Genomic DNA, 16,131 nt, shown 5'->3' on the forward strand with positions numbered 1-16,131 from the left:
GCCAAACTAACTAAAATGCAAAGGGAGAGTAATCAAATCAAGAAAATTAGAAATGAAAAGGGAGAAATAACAACAGACAGTGAGGAAATCCAAGAAATCATTAGGTCATACCTCAAAAGCCTATATGCCACAAAATTTGATAACCTAAATGAAATGAGTAAATTCCTCAATAGGTACAAACTAACAAAATTGAACCAGGATCAGGTAAATAAATTAAATAGTCCTATATTTCCTAAGGAAATTGAAGAAGTCATCAAAAGTCTCCCAACCAAAAAAGAGGCCAGAGCCTGATGGATTCAGTGCAGAATTCTACAAGACCTTCAAAGATGAGCTAATTGCAATTCTCTTTAAACTTTTCCACAAAATAGAAACAGAAGGAACATTACCAAACTTATTCTATGAGGCCACTGTCACCTTGATACCTAAACCACAGAAAGACCCTACAAAGAAAGAGAATTTCAGACCAATTTCTCTTATGAATATTGACACAAAAATACTCAATAAAATACTCGCAAACCAAATCCAAGAACATTTCAGAAATATTATTCACCATGACCAAGTAGGCTTCATACAAAGTATGTAGGGGTGGTTCAATATACAGAAATCCATCAACTTAATCCATCATATAAGGAAACTGAAGGGAAAAACATGTGACCATCTCATTAGATGCTGAAAAAGCATTCGACAAACTCCAACACCCATTCATGTTTAAAGTCCCGGAGAGAGTGAGAATACAAGGTACATACCTGAACATAATAAAGGCAATATACAGCAAGCCTATAGGCAACATCAAACTAAATGGAGAGAAACTTAAATCTATTCCACTGAAATCAAGGACAAGACAAGGCTGTCTACTCTCTCCATTTCTGTTCAACATAGTACTTGAAGTTCTAGCTAGAGCAATAAGGAGATCAAGGGGATAAAAATAGGAAAGGAAGAAGTCAAACTATCACTATTTGTGGATGACATGATAGTGACCCTAAAAATTCCACCAAGGAACTTCTGCCACTGATAAACACCTTCAGCAAAGTGGTTGGATACAAAATCAACTAAAAAAAAAAATCAGTAGTGGAGTTCCAAGATGGCGGCACCAATCACACACTGTATCTGATCTACAGCACAGAGACCAGGGACTGGACTGGGAGCCACAGACTGCAAGAGCTGGAGAACACTAGGTGAGTGGGGTCCCACACAGTGCACACCACAGGCGGGTCTTGTGGGAAGGACTGTAAGCTTTGTCACAGGTGAAAGCAGTCTTGGCGGGCTTTGCCCTGGGACACACCACGGATACTCCCTGAGATTAACCTTTAGATAGACTGGGTGGAACCATCCTGGGCCTGGAATTCAGGAAGTGGATGAGGGACTCCACCCAGATTATTGTGTTTCTAATCAACCTTCAATGGGAGGAGACCAGCCCTTTCGCATGAGAGACAGACAGGGAGAGAGGATGAGAGGAAGCAGCAGGTTCAGACCGAGCTCGAGCACATGTGGATCTGGAAAAGGATCAGTCTACAGGCCAGACCAGTGCATAGGCCAGAGACACCTAGGGACCTGTCCTGTAGAACAGATACCAGAAGGTTAACTCTTGTTTCCCTTTAACCTTTTTTCCTTCTTGTGTAAGATAGTTGGGTTGTATAGTAAAGTTTAATTGTTAAGAAACAGAGCCAGCCAGGTGGTGGTGGCACATGCCTTTAATCCCAGCACTCAGGAGGCAGAGGCAGGTGTATTGATGTGAGTTCAAGGCCAGCCTGGTCTACAAAGCGAGTCCAGGACAGCCAAGGTTACACAGAGAGACCCTGTCTCAAAAAACTAAAAACAAAACAAAATAAAAAAGAAACAGAGCCAACAGGGTTTGCCCCCAGGTCAACCAACAGCCCATGGAGGTCCTGAAACCACTCCCCAGACTTTGAAATGGAACCCACCTGCAGCCTGCAACTGAACTCTATAGCCCGAATGCAGTGGGTGGGACGGTGAAACACTGGAGCTCCTGGCCTGGAGAAGTCTCAAAAAATCAAGTGAGTCTGTCCTTAGACATCCCTACCCACCCCATGCCAGTACAGGGAGAGCCGTGGAGGCCTCAGGGAAGCCCAGGCAGCTGTGCCTAGCCACAGTGCATGCAGTCTGAATGGGTCAGACTGGAGCCAGGCAGCCAGCCTCAGTGGACCGAGCCTGTAAAACTGGGCTGATAGAACCTATCCCAGCCAGTACCCATGGCCTGAAAGGGACTCCCATGCTATTGGGAGAATCTGGACAGCCGTGAGGTGTCTGAAAGGGAGTCTGAACTGTGGCCACAACTCAGTGGGACTTAACTGCCAAAGGAGCACTATGTACACTGGTCCAATATCTAGACTGGTCCGGACAGGAACCTGACTTGCAGCCAAAACCATCTGGCCCTGGACAATTGGGCAGCTAAAGCCTGGTCTGGCCAGTCCCCATGGCCAGGCAGGGTTTCCCACGCTCTTGGAAGAAGCTGAACAGCACTGAGAGGTCTGGACAGGCTCTGAACTGAGGCTGCAAATCAGTGGGATAGAACCACCACAGTCCTGCTATCTGGAAAGGTCCAGGCAGGAACCTATATACCCGCCACAGCAGTCCATGCCTGCACAATTGGCCTGGCCAGTCCCCACAGCCCAGTGGGATCTCCCACATGCTTGAGAGAGGCTGGACTGCCCCAAGGGATCAGGACAGAAAATTAAACATAGGTCCCAAACACAGCTGGTTTGAATCCCCTCAGTAGCTTGAACAGGATTAGACAGAACCCTACCTCTGTTGACACAATCAGGAGTGTAAGGTGTAGAGCAAAATCTCCTGGAGCAGAAACCAGGTCACTTCCTCCAGGGTTGAACTCCCTGATCCCCACAGGTAAGGACATGTGACCTATAATCACTTACCAACTATCCACTCTCAGCAACCAGTGAAGGACACCAAAAGTGACCACCCAACATCAGACACAGCAAGATGACTAAAGGACAGTGTAAGAATGCAAACAACAAAACCAAAACAACTCGGTATCCCCAGATCCCAGCTATCCTGAAGAAAGCAACCCTGAGAACCCAAATACAATCGAAATAAAAGAAAATTATCTCAAATCCTTAGTAATGAAGATGATAATGGAGGAAATGAATAAAAATCCATAATCAAATGGAGGAAGACACAGCAAAACAGGCACAAGACATAAAAGAGGCCTAGAGAGAGGCACTGGAAAAAATCCAGGAAAATACAAACAACCAAATGAAGAAAATCAATAAAACAGTTCAAGACCTGAAGATGAAAATGGAAACAGTGATAAAGGCACAGACAGAAGAAAAACGGGACCAAGAGACCTTTTAAATCAAGCAACACAGAGGTAAGCTTCTCTAACAGAATCCAAGGAATGGAGGAACAGATCCTGGGACTAGAAGATGCACTCATAGAACTCAAAGCAATCACCAAAGAAAATTCTAAATCTGAAAATTTTCCTGACACAGAACATCCAAGAAATCAAGGACACCATGAAAAGACAAAACCTGAGATTAATAAGCATCGAGGAAAGAGAAGACACCCGACTCCAAGGCCCAGAAAATATCTTCAACAAAATCATAGAAGAAAATTTCTCCAATTTAAAGGAGATGCATATAAACATACAAAAGGCCTACAGAACACCAAATAGAATAGACCAGAAAAGAAAATCTTCCTGCCACATAATAATAAAAACACAAAATATACAGAAAAAAGAAAAATATTAAAAGCGGCAAGAGAAAAAGGCCAAGTAAAATGCAATGGGAAACCTATCAGAATAACACCCAACTTCTCAGCAGAGACCATAAAAGTCAGAGAGGCCTGGACAGAGGTCCTGCAAACCCTAAGAAACCACAGAAGCCAGGGAAGACTGCTATACCCAGAAAACTATCAATAACCATTGACAGAGAAAACAGAATTATTCTATGAAAAAAAAAATCAAGCAGACCTATCCACAAATCAGGCACTACAGAAGTTACTAGAAGGAAAACTACACCCCAAAGGGACAAACCACAACCAAAACTACACAGGAAATAGATGACTACACCATGACAAAAACACAATCACACAAACTGTCAACTGGAACCAACAGCAAAATTAAGACTCTGAACAGTCACTGGTCATTTATATATCTCAACAAAATAGTCTCAATTCTCCAATAAAAAGACACAGACTAACTGAATGGATGCATAAATAAGATCCAACATTCTTCTGCATTCAAGAAACACATCTCACCCACAAGGACAGACATTACCTCAGGGTAAAAGGCTGGAAAAAATATTCCAAGCAAATGGTCACAAGAAGGAAGCTGGTGTAACCATTTTAATATTTAATAAAATAGATTTTCAACCAAAATTAATCAAAAGGGATGAGGAAGGACACTTCATACTCATCAAAGGTAACGTCAACCAAGATGACATCACAATTCTGAACATCTATGCTCCAAATACAAGGGCAATCACATTTGTTAAAGAACTATTAACAAAGTTTAAACCACACATCAATCCCCACACATTAACAGTGGGAGATGTCAACACCCCACTTTCACTGAAGGATAGGTCAAATAAACAGAAACTAAGCCGAGAAATAACGACATTAACAGTCATGAATCAAATGGTTCTAACAGATATTTACAGAACTTTTCACTGAAACACAAAGAATTATACCTTCTTCTCAGCACCCCATGGAACCTTCTCCAAAATTGATCACATAGTAGGTCACAAAGCAGGCCTCAACAGATACAAGAAGATTGAAATAATACCTTGTATCCTATCAGATCACCATGGCCTGACTTCAACAACAACAGATATAACAAAAAGCTTACACACACATTGAAACTAAACAACTCTCTACTAAATGACACCTGGGTCAGGGAAGTAATAAAGAAGAAGTTATGGACTTGCTGAAATTCAATGAAAATAAAAGAACAACATACCCAAATTTGTGGGACACATTGAAAGTAGTGCTAAGAAGAAAATTCATAGCACTAAGTACCTTTATAAAGAAATTGGAAACATCCCACAGAAGCAACTTAATGACACAGCTGGAAGCCCTAGAAAACAAAGAAGCAGAAACACCCAAGAGGAGTAGACATATGGAAATAATCAAATGTAGGGCTGAAATCATTAAATTAGAAACAAAGAGAACAATTCACAGAATTAACAAAACCAGGAGCTGGTTCTCTGAGAAAATCAACAAGATAGACAAATTGTTAGCCAAACTAACTAAAAGGCAGAGAGACACTATCCAAATCAACAAAATCAGAAATGAAAAGGGAGACATAACAACAGAAGAAATACAAAGAACCCATAAGCTCCTACTTTAAGGCATATATGCCACAAAATTTGAAAATTTAAGGGAAATGGACACTTTTCTTGATCAATTCCACTTGCCAAAATTGAATCTGGATCAGTTAAACAAATTAAATAGTCCTATTTCTCCTATAGAAATAGAAGCAATCATTGGTAGTCTCCCAATAAAAAAAGCCCGGGGCCAGATGGTTTCAGTACAGAATTCTACCAGACCTTCAAAGAACAGCTAATACCAATTCTTCAAGCTACTCCAAAAGATAGAAGTGGGGGGACATTACCAAATTCATTCTATGAGGCCACAGTCATGTTAATATCTAAACCCCTCAAAGACCCAACAAAAAAAAGAGTATTTCAGACCAATTTCTCTTATGAACATTGATGCAAAAATACTCAATAAAATACTCGCAAACTGAAAACAAGAACATAACAGAAATATCATTCACCATGACCAGGTAGGCTTCATTCCAGGCATGCAGGGATGGTTTACTATACAGAAATCCATCAATGTAATCCACCATATAAATAAAGTGAAAGGGGAAAAAAATCACATGATCATCTCCTTAGATGCAGAAAAGTATTTGATAAAATCCAACACCCTTTAATGTTTAAAGTTTTGGAGAGATTGGGAATACAAGGCACATACTGAAACATAATAAATTTACAGCAAGCCAATAGCCAACATTAAATTAAATGGAAAGATACTCAAGGAAATTCCTATAAAATCGGGGACCAGACAAGGCTGCCCACTTTTTCCATATCTCTTCAATATAGTTCTTGAAGTTCTAGCCAGAGCAGTAAGACAACACAAGGAGATCAAGGAGATCCAAATGGAAAAAGAGGAACTCAAATTATCCCTATTTGCAGATGATATGATAGTGTACATAAGTGACCCCCAAAATTCCACCAGAGAACTCCTACAGCTTATAAACACCTTCAGCAAATTGGCTGGATACAAAATTAATTCAAGTCCCTCAGTCGAAGAATGGATAAAGAAACTGTGGTACATTTACACTATGGAATACTACTCAGCTATTCAAAAAAAAAAGGAAATCCCAAAATTTGTGGACAAATGGATGGAACTAGAAATGATCATACTGAATAAGTTAACCCAGAAGCAGACAGGCTCACATAGTATACACTCACTTATAACTGGACACTAGTCCAAGAGGCATGTCCTATGAAAGTCTTCACTTACCAGGAGATTGAGATAGTTGTGAGGACATCCTATTGAGACTCTAGGTAAGAGATGTATGGGAGAATGGGGAAGCAGAAGGATCCAGAGGGTTCTAGAAACATACAAGAAAAACATCATGATAGACAGATCTGGGCCCAGGGGTTCTGCTCAAACTACTGCACCAAGCAAGGACAATACTTACAGTAAACATTGAACCTCTTCTCAGATCTAGCCAAGGGACAAGACATTCTCCACAGTTGAGTGAAGAGTGGGGACTGATTCGGACATGACTCTGGTGCCCCATATTTGACCACTTTCCCAAGGTGGGGAGGCATGGTGGCACTCAGAGAAAGAAAAAGCAGGCTACCAAGTTGAGACTTGATAGCCTATACCATTTAGTTGTGGAGGAGGTCCCCCTTGGTCACAGATATAGGGTAGGGGAATAGGGTGAAAGGAGGAGGGAGGGAGGAATGGGAGGATACAAGGGATGGGACAACAATTGAGATGTAATATGAATAAATTAATTAAATAAAAAAATTTAAACAGAATTAACTAAAAAAAAAAGTCAGTAGCCTTCCTATATACAAATGACAATCATGCAGAGGAAGAAATTAGAAAATCTACACCCTTCACGTTAGCCACAAGCAAAATAAAATATCTAGGAAAACTCTAACCAAGCAAGTGAAGGACTTGTTTGAAAAAAACTTCAAATCTCTGAAGAAAGAGATTGAAGATGACATCAGAAGATGGAAGGATCTCCCTTGTTCATGGATCAGGAGAATCAACATAGTAAAAGTGGACATCTTACCAAAAGCAATTTACACGTTCAATGCAATCTCTATCAAAATGCCTACACAAATTTTCAAAGACATTGAAAGATCAATTCTCAACTTCATATGGAAAAACAAAAAAAAAATCCAGAATAGCTAACACAATCCTATACAATAAAAGATCCTCCAGAGGAATCTCCATACCTGATCTCAAACTGTACTATAGAGCAATAGTAATTAAAACAGCATGATACTGGCACAGCAATAGGCTGGTTGGTCAATGGAATCAAATCAAAGACCCAGAAATGAATCCACACACATGTGGTCACTTGATTATTGACAAAGGAGCCAAATCTATTCAGTGGGGAAAGGATACCATCTTCAACAAATGGTGCTGGTCAAACTGGATGTCTACATGTAGAAAAATGCAATTAGACCCATCTTTGTCACCATGCACAAAACTCAAGTCCAAGTGGATTAAAGACCTCAACATAAAACCAGCGACACTAAATCAGCTAGAAGAAAAAGTGGGACGAGCCTGGAACACATTGGCACAGGAGACAACTTCCTGAACAGAACACCAACAGCCCAGGCCTTAAGGTGAACAATTAACAAATGGGACCTCATGAGGCTGAGAGGCTTCTGTAAGACAGGAGACACTGTCAACAGAACAAAGCAACAGCATACAGACTGGGAAAAGATCTTCACCAACCCTACATCTGACAAAGGTCTAATATCCAAAATATATAAAGAACTCAAGAAATTAAATACCACAAAACCAAATAACCCAATTGAGAAACGGGGCTCAGAATTAAACAGAGAATTCTCAACAGAGGAATATAGAATGGCTGAGAAATGCTTAAAGAAATGTTCAATGTCTTTAGTCATCAGAGAAATTCAAATCAAAATGACTCTGAGATTCCATCTTACACCCATCAGAATGGTTAAGATAAAAAATTCAAGTGATATCACATGCTGGTGAGGATGTGGAGAAAGAGGAACACTCTTTCATTGGTGGTGGGAATGCAAAGTTGTACAACCACTTTAGAAATCTATCTGGTGCTTTCTCAGAAAACTGGGAATAGGGCTTCCTCAAGACCCAGCTATTCCACTCCTTGGAATAGACCCAGAAAATGCTCCAGCACACAAGGATATATGCTCAACCATGTTCATAGCAGCCTTATTCATAATAGCCAGAACCTGGAAACAGCCTAAGTGTCCCTCAGTTGAAGAATAGATAGAGAAACTGTGGTACATTTACACTATGGAATACTACTCAGCTATAAAAAAAAAAAAAAACAAAAACAAAAAACAAAAAACAAAAAAAAAAAACAAGGAAATCTTGAAATTTGCAGGCAAATGGAGGGAACTAGAGACAATCATCCTGAGTGAGGTAACTCAGACCCAGACAGACACACGTGGCATTTTCTCACTCCTACGTAGATGTTATCCACTTAATTCAGGTTAATCACATTACAATACAGAGACTGATGAGCCAACCAAGGTCCACGTGGGACATGGACCTAGACCTCCTGCTCAGATGTAGTCGACAGGCAGCACAGTCTCCATGTGGGTCCCACAATATGTGGAGTAGGAACTACTTCTGATATGGCTTGCTGCCTCCTAATGTTCACTTCTACCCTGGTGGGGTGGCCTTGCCAGGACACAGAGGAAGAGGTTACAGGTAGTACAGAGGACACTGGATATGGTGAGGTCAAATGATAGGGGAGGAGGGCTCCCCTTCCTAAGGACTAGGGGACAGAGGGAAAGAGGAGGAAGGAGGGGATGGGATCGGGAGGGGATAAGGGAGGGGGTGGGATCGAGAGGTTAAGGGAGGGGCCTTCAATGGGGACATAAAGAATTCAAACTACAGAACAAGCAGGTAACTAATCCCGCTACATGGCTGAGATATGAAGGCTTATGCACAGACAAGGCTTCATGTTGGTCGCAGATTCTCTGTGACTGATAATTAGATGACATTCTTAGTATGGCATGAAGGAAGATTTGCAGATGTCTTACTTCTGCTCACACAATGAGCAGAGAAATAGCCTTAGTTGCTCTGTACATCCAGCACACCTGCTACCATCACATTAGAACTGTAGAACGCTTGTGAGAAGCTGTTTTTAGAACAAAAGAACTGGACGCTGATGCAGGATCAGACCTGACAAGATTCATTCCTCTCAGCAATCTGGATGCTGATGTCCCACACCCTCCATGTTCCAGCCCCAGTTGCCTCCACCCCCTCGCTCTCCACACCTGATTACCACCCCTATTAGTTACCCATTCTACCCCCTCTCCCACCCAGTTCCCTCCCTCTATCTACTTCAGATAATTATTTTTATTTCTCCTTCTGTGTGAGATTAAAGCATCTTCCCTTGGACCCTCTTTGCCATCTTTGGGTCTATGGATTGTAACATGGTTATCCTGCACTTTATAGCTAATATCCACAGGCTAGTTTGGTGCACATGGGATGTAGAAAAGGCCATGATGTACTCTGGATGTGGAGTCACAGAAGGCATTGACTCACCATGCGGATGCTTACAACAAAATCTGTTTCCTACTTAAGGGAAACAGGTGCCCTATATCAAAGAACCATTTTTCCAGAGTTCTTCTTTTTGCCATGGTATAATTAATGTTTGACATTTTCTTAATTATTAGGTTCTTTTTATTTTTTTCTCCATCTCAGTGTGCATCCAGAAACAATTATGCTAAGTACAATCTCTAAAGATTTAGATAAATCTGTGACATAGATCTCAAATTCCTAAAATATGTTGTGGACCACAAAATACACATTAGGGAGGTACGTCACAAACTTATTATGAGAATCTTCAGTATGTATTCTGGAATTGATTCTATAGTTGTAGCACTCCTCATTTTATTTGATTAACCTAAGCTTAAAGAATCTAAACACAATCACTAAATCAATGTGTACATATGACTGTATTTAACGTGATGATGGATTCACTTAACGTAGAATGCCTAAATTATGGAATAATTTTTCCTGACAAGTAGTTGAAATGACACGCAATTCCTTCTGTTAATGTTAATGTTGAGACTAGGCCAGGCATATATGCACACCCCTGTTCTCAGAGCACCTACTGACACAGACGTGGAAGGTTCTGTTGCTCAAAATGAATCTGTGAAAGATAGATAAACCTCATTTAAAATACACCCATGAAACAGAAAACACGCGTGAAGTCATTGGTAGCAGTAAATGTGAGGAGCACACACAGGTATTGTGTTGAATGTGTAGAGAAAACCAGAAAGAATTCCCAGCATTAAAGGGTTGGGCTAATTCATTTCTTCACTTATTAATTTGAACATTTCGCATTAAATCCCCAACGTTCATATGTTTCAAAATTGCTTCATGAAAATAGAAATTTTCTAAATTTTTAGGTCTTTCTGCTTTCTTAATTTCAAAATCTGCATATAAATAATGATGCTACAGACGACCAAAGACTTACTATGTATATATAAGATTTGTGTGCATTGTTGGCACTGCAAGCTCATGCATATGCTACATTTATACATTGGAGAACCCTGAAGTGTCAACCTTAAGCTATGTATGGTTTCAGCTTAAGAGCGGTTTCAAAAGTAATCAACAGAATGCTGAAGTGCTAAAAATAGAGAAACATACTTTTTATAACATGAGAATGAGTTGTATGTATCCTTGAAAATCATGTATTTAAATCTTTATGCAATATTTTGCATGTTTTATGTACTCCATGCTTTTTACTAAATAACACATGGGACCCTTGTGACAATGAATACTTGATCTCTTAGAAAAAAAAGAAAGAAAATTCATTGGAAACAGAAGAGGAGTGCCTTGAGAAAAAGGGGGATAGCATAGAGGCCCATATCAAAAATCAAGCAAAAACTATAACTCAAACTCAAAGATATTTCAGCTACAATAATGAAGAAAATAAAATTGTTCATTTATGTTTCAATAAAAATAATGTGCATCGATTTTGGATTATTTGTGTTAGAGCATTTGGGAATTTGCCTGGTTGAGCACTAACTGTTGAGTCTGAAACAACAAAGGAAAGAGATCTGGGTAACATGCCAGAGGGTTGGTGAAGGGAAGTAGCTTGGGGTAAAAAAGAAACATGAATTAAGACTCATAATAACTTTCCTTTCTGTCCAGATGTGGATAATTGTGTGAAGCATCCAGAAAGTCACTATACAAACACAAAGCAGAATGACTGTATATGGAAATCAGTGACATTTCTGTCCTATGAAGACCCCTCGGGAGTGGCTCTCACTTGCATGAGCCTCGGCTTCGTTGTGATCACACCTTCTGTCCTCGGTGTCTTTGTGAGGTACCAACACACTTCCATTGTCAAAGCTAATAGTCAGGCTCTCATTATATCTGGCTCATCACACTTACCTTTTGTTTTCTCTGTCCCTTGCTCTTCCTGGGCCATCCTAACATGGACACGTGTATCCTACAGCAGATCACAGTCGGAGTTCTGTTCACAGTGGCTCTCTCTACAATTTTATCCAAAACAATGACTGTTGTTCTGGCCTTCAAGGTCACTGTTCCAGGGAGAATGGTGAGGTGGCTCATGCTATCAAAGACCCCTAACTTTATTATCTCCATTTGCACCCTTGTTCAACTTGTGCTGTCTGGAACTTGGATGGGTACCTCTCCTCCCTTTATAGACTCAGATGCTTTTTCTGACCACGAGCACATCATCCTTGTGTGTAACAAGAGCTCAGTTTTTTTTTTTTTCTTCCACTGTGTCCTGGGATACCTCTTGTCCTTGGCACTTGGCAGCTACACTGTGGCTTACCTATCCATGAACCTGCCTGACACATTCAATGAAGCCAAGTTCTTGACATTCAGCATGCCGGTGTTCTTCAGTGTGTGGGTCACATTCCTCCCTATCTATCATAGCACCTAGGGAAAAGTCATGGTGGCCATGGAAGTCTTCTCTATCTTGACTTCCAGTGCAGGGCTCCTAGGCTGCATCTTTGCCCCCAAGTGCTACATTATTTTGTTAAGACCAGATAGGAACTCACTTCATCGCATCAGGTTCAAAGCACATTCTAGAGGGAAAGTCCATCTTACAGATTAGCCTTCATGCTTTTCATTACACAGCTGTATAGCTTTCACTCTGAAGAAAAAGGACACTTTAAGAAATTTAACAATATTTTGACAGGACAAAAATGGTTCATGATTAGTTGCATATTGAGGTATATTCTTCAGTAGAATGAATACTGATTAACATGTTTATTTTACAATCCAGAATTATATATCAGTCAGCCTGATACTGCAGCTAACAGAGAATTACAGAAGATTCTATTAAATTTGAATAATGTCAAGTGTTTGGCTGTATCCAGATCTTCCAACTGTACTCATGTCTCTCTTTGACTATTAATATCTAAACCATGGTTTGTGTACCTCCTGTTCAAAAGTATTCACTTTTCATGAATCTGTTTATTTTCATTCACTTAAAATATATTTTGTAAATTATGCACACTTATGAATATGCATTTCACAATAAGTTTGCCATTTTTCATAAGATGCAACTAATTTGCAATGAACAACAGTTTTGGATACTCTCATTTTTGGACTGTACATTTGCATGAATGTGTAAGACCTTTTTTGTTGTGTACCTTGTCTATTGTCATCTGTCAATAATCAATCCGTCTTTTTATGCTAAACAGGTTGTGAAGGGAGATGGCAAATTAAGTCAAATTCCAAGACAATTATTTACAGACCTTGAAAAATCAATTCTCAACTTCATATGGAAAAAAAAAACAGAATAGCTAAAACAATCCTGTACAATAAAAGATCTTCCCCAGGCATCTCCATCCCGGATCTCAAGCTGTACTATAGAGCAACAGTAATTTAAAAAACAGCATGGTACTGGCATGGAAATAGGCTGGTTGACCAGTGGAACCAAACAGAAGACCCAGAAATAAAACCACACAGAAAGTCATCTGTAAATCTTCATTCATGCCATACAAAGAATGGCATCTAATAATAAGGCACGGGGATTCTGTAACTAACAGGAATCATTGTCTATGCATAGACACTCTGTCTTAGGCAGTCTTAGAGCTATTCCCAAGTAGTGAGATTAGCAATATAAATTACGTGCTTTTTCTGCAGTTTGAATTCATGTAAGTATAGACTGACTTAAGTTAGCAGTCCCTCTTACATCTAGTTCTGTTTCATTTTGACCTATTTTATTTATTATGACTTAGTCACATTACTTCCCAGTTGTTATCCCCTCACTCTTGTCTTCCCACTCCTCCCTCCCTCTTCTGTCTGTTCCCCTCTCCTAGACCTCTGATAGAGGCAGCCCTCTGATACCAACTCATCAGGCTAGCCTGCATCCCCTTCCTCTGTGTGCCCGGTAAGCTATCTTGCCATGGATCAATGACCAAATTGCGGGCACCAGAATACATATCAGAGTTTCAGCATCAACAACAACAACAAGACCCCAGCCATGTGAAGAACTGGCAGTACATCAGTTACATCTGAACATGGGGTCTTGGTTCTCTGCAGGCGTTGTCCTTGGTTGGTTCATCGTTTGTGCCAACACCCTGTGCTCAGATCTGCAGGACTTGATGGTCTCCCTGGAGCTCCTGCTCCCTTCTGGACCTTCTATCCACCCCCCTACAACTCTCAGCACTCTGCCCAGAGTCCAGCAAGTTGAGCAAGCCATGAAGAGCAATCCAGTAGACAGCATTTTCCGTGGCTTCTGCTTCAGTTCCTGATCTCAAATCCCCAAATTTGAGTTCCTGTCCTAACATCACATCTTTGACTGTGATGTGAAAATGTAAGGCAAAGTAGCTCTTTCTTAGCCAAATTACTTTCGTTCATGTAGTTCTATCACGACACAGCAAGAGCTACCCTAATTAAGACATTTACAGTCACACTGTGGCTCTCATGCAATAAATATTCTCAGGTTGACTGGTGTTGAAGCGTCCCTATATTACGTACACTCATTGCACTGGTCGCTTGTATGATTTACCTAGGAACTTACAGAAGAAGGCTCTCCTATGATAGACTCCTTAATTACATGCTGTCTCGCAACCACATAGCTTTTTCTGGCCTTGAGGTTTTCTAACACCGGACAATCCTCAAACACACTTTAGCTTCATATGTTGTACCCACAAGCCTTCTCTGATATCAAGGGAGGATGACCTTGTATAAGCTTACTTGCAGGTTTTACATCCTTGGGGGGGGGGGTCTCTTCCAAGTTCTCATATGGGATGAGATATATTTTATGAGAGAAAGGATAACTTTTGTTTTTGTTTTTTTTTAAGGATAACTTAATTTTTTAAGGATAACTTAATTGGCTTCTTAATTTTATATTCTTTGGGGTGGAATGAAGACTAAGCTACAGTGGAATGTTTTTTCTTTTTTTTTTTTTCTTTTTTTTTTTTATTTATTTATTCTTGTTACATCTCAATGGTTATCCCATCCCTTGTATCCTCCCATTCTTCCCTCCCTCCCATTTTCCCATTATTCCCCTCCCCCATGATTGTTCCTGAGGGGGATTACCTCCCCCTGCATATGCTTGGAATGTTTTTTCTATGTTCTTTAAACTATAACAGTACATCAGTTGTATGGAAATCCTGCTGTTGACTGAAAGAAGAGCGATAGAAAAAAATTTTCATCCATTCTTTATATTGTAAGTCCTGCTGTGTGTAGTAATTTACTGGTGTCAAGTCAGTTCTGACTTGTATGAAAACACTTGTCTACGATCTTTATATTCGTGGATTTTTCTCACCTGAATGAGCTCTATGATGTCAAATTAAGTTTGACTGCCTATGGAAGACTTTAACCACACTGTTGATATGCGTAGGACTTCTGACGAGAGTGAGCTATAAGATGTGTAATAAAAGATGACTTGTAGTAAAAAGCTTTGAGACAGTCTTCACATTAGTATGGCTTCTACCATGTATAAGTTCTATGGTTTACAAAGATCTCTGACACGGAAAACAAAGGTTTCCTGTACTCTTCCCATCCATGTGATTCCTCACCCTTCTGCACCCTTATAAATTCTTCAATGTGAGATGAGAAATGAGCTCTGGTAGAGAGATGTCCTGTGCAAACATCCCGTCCGCAGGGCTTCTCAGCTGTATGGGTTTTATGGTACCAAGCTCAGCTTCCTTTAAGGTAGAATGCTTGGCTTCATTCTATGCATTCCTAAAGGTTTTTTTTCCCCCTCTGAATAATTTATACAGTGTGTGACGATGCCTACCTTGCAATAGAAAGCTTTACAGACTTCTTCACTCTCTGGAGGCTTCTCACCTGTGTAAATTCTCTGATTTATGTTGGATGAATTGCAGTAGAAAGTTTTCATGCGAGGGTCACACTAGTAGAGTTTCTTGATGGTGTGAGCTCTAAGATGTTGATGTAAGTATGAATTTTGGTTCATTCTTTGCCTCCTTAAGTCTTTTCAGCGTGTATGAGTTCGGCAACGTGCGGTGAGCTCTGGCTTGTATGAGAAGGCTTTCCTGCGTTCTTGACATTCATTTGGGTTCTTGGATCTATGACTTTCCTTCTGACTTGGAGAAGGGAACTTTCCTTATTTAAAGTGACTTCTTGGGGCTGAAGAGATGGCTCTCCTAAGACATCACAGATGCCAATTTAGACTACTATACCCAGCAAAACTCTCAATCACCGTAGATGAAGAAAACAAGATATTCCAAGACAAGAAAAAAGATTAAATACTATCTATCCACAAATCTAACTATACAGAAAATATCAGAAAGAAAAATCCACTAAAATGAAACAAAAAAGCCCCCAAGAAATAAATAATTCCCCCTCAGGAACAGTCATAGGGGAGGGGAATAATGGGAAAATTGGGGGGGGGAAGAATGGGAGGATACAAGGGATGAGATAAACATTGAGATGTAA

General features: G+C 40.2%; 1 pseudogene; it reads left to right on the top strand.

Annotated features, from left to right (window-relative positions):
• The first annotated feature begins 11,312 nt into the window (after window positions 1-11,312).
• On the top strand, window positions 11,313-12,331 carry LOC127203327 (vomeronasal type-2 receptor 116-like; annotated as a pseudogene).
• Window positions 12,332-16,131: the final 3,800 nt, after the last annotated feature.

Source organism: Acomys russatus, chromosome 19, assembly GCF_903995435.1.
Source record: "Acomys russatus chromosome 19, mAcoRus1.1, whole genome shotgun sequence".
Lineage (NCBI taxonomy): Eukaryota > Metazoa > Chordata > Mammalia > Rodentia > Muridae > Acomys > Acomys russatus.